Source organism: Echinops telfairi, unplaced genomic scaffold (genome assembly GCF_000313985.2).
Source record: "Echinops telfairi isolate 266 unplaced genomic scaffold, ASM31398v2 ScPeMD7_70;HRSCAF=299, whole genome shotgun sequence".
Lineage (NCBI taxonomy): Eukaryota > Metazoa > Chordata > Mammalia > Afrosoricida > Tenrecidae > Echinops > Echinops telfairi.
The window spans coordinates 26,694,289-26,699,450 of NW_022103968.1; the positions used below are offsets into that span (position 1 = coordinate 26,694,289).

General features: G+C 41.7%; 1 non-coding gene across 1 annotated transcript; it reads right to left on the minus strand.

Annotated features, from left to right (window-relative positions):
* Positions 1-2,269: 2,269 nt before the first annotated feature.
* On the minus strand, positions 2,270-2,369 carry LOC115870038. The gene has a single exon (XR_004046507.1). It is a non-coding gene; the product is annotated as a small nucleolar RNA U13 (small nucleolar RNA).
* Positions 2,370-5,162: the final 2,793 nt, after the last annotated feature.

Below are 5,162 nucleotides of genomic sequence, written 5' to 3' on the forward strand. Positions count from 1 at the left end.
GCATATACATGTCGGTACATATGTGATCATATACATGCATATGGTAGGTGTATCTGTGGAGCAATTGGTGCGTTCATCCAGGTCTACATTGCCCTCTAAGGGCCTCCTCTCATCTTATTTTCACAAAGTACGCCCTTTATTTTGGGACTAGTAGGAGCAGAGGAGATTATAAAGATCTGTAGATGGGGCCGGCAGGGGGTGGGATGGGGGTACTGTAGTAGGAGCTTCAGCAGGGAAATGAGCAGGAGGGGTTGAGTAACCTAGACATGCTCTGGGATGGGCTGTGAGGAAGAGAAGACATTTGAATTAGGAGGCCCCTATTTCCAAGCTGGGTTTCAAAAATGCTGGCTCCACCTTGCCAACTGTGGCCTCCCAGAACCTGGAGTGTTACCCATATGGCCACAGTACACCCCTGCCCCATCCTGAGGTTTTCCATGAAACCAGAACAAGACATGGGCTGGAAGACCACACCCTTTTCACCTAGGGTAGCTAAACTCTAGGTTATTTCCCTCACCACCTCCAGGCCACCAACTGACCTCTTCAGGAATAGGACCTCTAGGGATCAAGCCAAAGTCAAACCACTGCCATCAAGACGATTCCGACTCAGAGTGACCCTATAGGGCAGAGTAGAACTGCCCCTTTGGGCTTTCAGGACTTAGGAGCAGAGAACCTCATCTTTTTCCCTTGGAGCTACTGGTGGGCTCAGACTGCTGACCCCACGGTTAGCATCTAGCTCAGTATGTAAGCCACTGTGCCACCCGAGCACCTTGACATAAGGATGGATCCTGGGGAAATCCCAGAGGAGACTGGATAGAAGAAATATCTTCCCCGTCATCCCCAAACGAGGGAGGCTTGCCTGAAGGTACACAGAAGTAGATTGACCAGCGCTTTGGTTCATGACACACTTTCATCGGCTCCGTGCACAGCACACACTTACTTGCTTATAGTACTGTCATGAGAACTCAGAAACATGAAAGTTAGACTCCGTGATAACTTAAACCTAGCCGTGCGGTCTGTCCCATCCCAGCCTTCTACCAAGCTCTACACCCTTCCCTTGCTTTCCTTTTTAACTAGGGTTTGTTTGTTTTTTTCAACCAACACTGATTTATTTATTTTTATTAATCATTTTATTGGGGGGCTCTTATGACAATCCATCAACACTTTTTTTTTTAAACCTCATGCCAGGCACTCTTAAGTACCTGGCACAAGGCCCTCACGAATCCTATATGCGAAGAGTGGGTAGAGAAAATGTATATTTTTAAAAAACAAATGTTGTTAGGTGCTGTGGAGTTGGTTCTGGCTCCTAGCGGCCCTGTGCACAACAGAACAACATAGGCCCCATCCTAACAATTGTTATGCCTCGTGAACCAGATCCATCTCAGCTCTAGGGAGCCCTGGCAGCTTGGTGGTTAAGGGCTCAGCCTAACCGGAGTGTTGATGATTCAGCCCTCCCTGACTGCACTGAGGCAGAGACTGGCGATCTGTTCCCACAAAGTTCACAGCTTCGAAACCCTTAGGATGTTTCTAGTCTGTCACCCAGGTCGACTGGAGTTGAAAATGGGCCGGATGACACCTAACAGTCTCTCAGCTCTTTGTATTGCTGACGCTCTCTGTTTTCATCACAATTTGGAATTTTATTTAGAACTAATTTTTTTGTTGTTCTTTTTTAATTTTTTATAACAGAGTTCTGCTGCATGTAATTTGGGGAACTTATTACTTCCCCGTGACTATTGTGCTGCTAAAATTTATTTTGTTACTTTCTGCTCCAATCCATTCATGTTGAAGGCTATATGTGTGGCTTAGCCAGTTGTTCATCCACTCTCGTCACTGGGCATTTGAATTGTTTCTAGTTTTTGTTTTGTTGGTTTTTTTATTGTGAAGAGCACTTTTATGGACATGTTTATACGTGTCTCCTACTATAGATGAGGGAACTGCAAAAATTTTGTGGAAAATGGAAATAAAGAATAATACATTTTTTCCAGGAACATTTTGAAGCCTCTTTGTATTTAGTTGTGAAATCAGAAAATTCATGTTCTCATCTCAAAAGCTCAGGTCCGAGTGCTTTCACTGTTAGCAGGTGATCCAGGATTAATTTGAATTGAAGTTCAAACATTTGTTAAACACCTGTTCTATAAACTGTACAAAATTCCTGATGTATGAAAGTTCCAAGGATTGCCTAAAAAGAAGATAAAATGTTGTCACGAAACGTGCAGAGACCTGAAGTTAGAAACCAAAAGAGAAGAACATGCTCACTCTTTTTTTTTTTCCATGTCAGATGGGTAACGTGCCGGCGTCGTAACATTAAGGGAGGCACATATCACACAGGCGCGTGAAAACCCAATCATCATGCTTATGAACCGGAAAAGGATCCTGCTCACTCGTTCTTAAGCTGAAAGAACTGAAGAAGAAAATAAGCCTCAAGTTGAAATATTGAAGGATTCTAAGGGCAAAATATTTAAAGATTCAGGAAGCATCAAAAGAAGATGGGAGGAATACCCAGTCATAGTACCAAAGATAATGAACTGACTTTCAGCCATTTCAGGTGGTAGCATGTGATCAATGACTGATGGTATCACTGTTAGCTGCTTTGAAAGGGATCGTAATAGAAGGTCCTGTCTAGAGGGGAAGAAAAATGTGGCACAAAACATAGAGTAATTTTTAAGAAATGAATTGCATAGAGACTGGTGGAACCTTTGAGATCCTCTGTCACCCGTCAGGTCTAGAAATGACTTACCTCCATGGCTCAATTTTCAGTCAGTTAATAGACAGGTCTTTAAGGAGAACCGTAGCACCAGAGAGGCACACACTCCTTAGAATAAGCAGCCATTTTAGCTCGAAAGGGCAATATCAGCCCAAGGATAAGTTCAGAAGGATTTGGAAAGGAGGAGGAATGGAAACAGAACACAGTGTGGGTGAGCAATGCTACATTGTGGGGACTGCAGTCAGGCATGAAATAAAAATGTTTATGAAGTGTGAACAGTTTCCTGGAAAAATGGGTCCACTCTGTGCCTTTTCACCCAGATCATAAAGAAAGGTAAAAGAAAAAAAACCAATGGTATGAACCACAGAAGTCCTAGCTGCACTGAAGGCAGTGGTGAAGAATAAGGCCAGGAATTGACTGAGTACCAATTGAGGTGTTTCAACAAATGAATGCAATGCTAGAAGCACTAACTTGTCCATGCCAAGAATTTGGAAGACAACCCACAGTCCACCAGCAAGACAATTGGGCAGTCCCTCTTAGAGGGACCTCACAGAACGGAGGATAAATTCAGGGTGCAGTGTGGCACTGATGAACCACATAACTATCTTCTAGTGAGGCCCTTACTATTATGAGTTGTATGTGTTATATATACCTTTTTGGATATGTTAGACTTGTGTATGTTCATCTGCACATTTCAGATCACTCAGTACATGGTAGTCAAGGTATACTACCCCTCAGAGACACTGACAAGAGTAAGGATTCCCTGAATATCCGGGGGAGAGGGAAGTTGATAGCATGGATGATTGTGTAGCCCCACCCAATGGAACTGAACAACAGAACTATACAGGAAGGGAAGGGATATTGGACTGAATAACATACTGTATGTCAATAAAAATATTCAGAAAAAAAATTGGAAGACAGCTAGCTATCTAGCCAACCAACTGGAAGAAAGCCATACAATTCATATCACCTGCGAGTAAAACTTTGCTAAAGATAGTTAAAATATGATTCCCGGAGTACGTCAACTGGGAATTGCCAGAAATTCAAGGCAGATTTGGAGGAGTGTATGTATGACACTTGAGATATCATTGCTGGTATCAGATGGTTCCTGACTGAAGGCAGAATACCAGAAAGATGTTTACTTGTATTTCATTGACTATGCAAAAATATTTGACTGTGTAGATCACAACCAATTTTGCATAACATTGTGAACCGGAATTGTAGAACACTTAATCGTGCCCATATGGAGCCTGTACAGAAACAAGGAAGCAATTATTACACAGAATGAGGGAATACTGCATGGTCTAAAATCAGGAGAGGTGTGCATCAGAATTATGGAGTTGTATCATTTCACCATACTTATTCAGTCTGTATGTTAAACAGCTAATCCAAGAAGTAGGATTATATGAGAAGATTATCAGATTGGAGGAAGATTGGAGGAAGATTCAGACCTGTTTGAAATTTTTTTTTTTTTAACATTTTTATGCTTTCTTTTTTTAAAGTTTTTTTTTCTCAGTTTTATTTTGTAACTTTTGTTGGGGTTTTGTTTTTGTTTTGTGCGTGTTTCTGTATATAAAATTCAGGATAGATGAATATATAGAGACAGTAAATGGATTAATAGTTTTCTAGGGGTAGAACAGGGGAGGTTGGAAATGAGTTAATATCCATGAGTACAAGAAAGAAGAAAATGTCCTAAAATCAATTGTGTTGAAAATTGCACAACTCTTTTTAATATGATTGCACTGTTGAATTGTGAACTATATGTCAGTAAAAACATGTTTTAAAAAGTCAGAACTAAAAAAATACCACCATGTATTATATGCACTTACTGATGAAGATCCAAGAATACAGCCTTCAGTATGAATTACACCCCAACATGAAGCAAAAGTCTTCATACAGAGAAAAGATCAAAGTTGTCAAAGATTTCATTTTATTTAGATCCACAGTCTATGCCCATGGAAGCGGCAATCAAGAAATCAGACAACATATTGCACCGGGCAAATCTTAGGCAAAATCTCAGCCATAGTATATTCTATCGTCTCATATGCATGTGAAAGCTCGACAATGAATCAGGAAGACCAGAGAATTGATGCCTTTGAATTACCATGTTGGCAAAGAGTATTGAATACACGTAACACAGACTGCCTCAAGAACACACAAATCGGTCTTGGAGGAAATTGCACCCAGAACGTTCCTTATAAGGAAGAATGGAAAGCTTTCTGTCTTGTGTACTTTGGACAGGTTGTCAGTGGGAACCAGTCCTGGAGAAGGGCATCATGTTTGGTAGAGAGGGTCAGCGAAACAGAGGAAGACGGGGGACAAGACGAATTGGCACAGTAGCTGCAGCAGTGGCTCAAATGCCACACTGACTGTGAGGCTGGCAGGAGTGGGCCGTGCTTTGGTCTGCTGTACGTAGGGGCACTATGAGTTCAGATGGACTCATTGGAGTCTAACAGCAGCA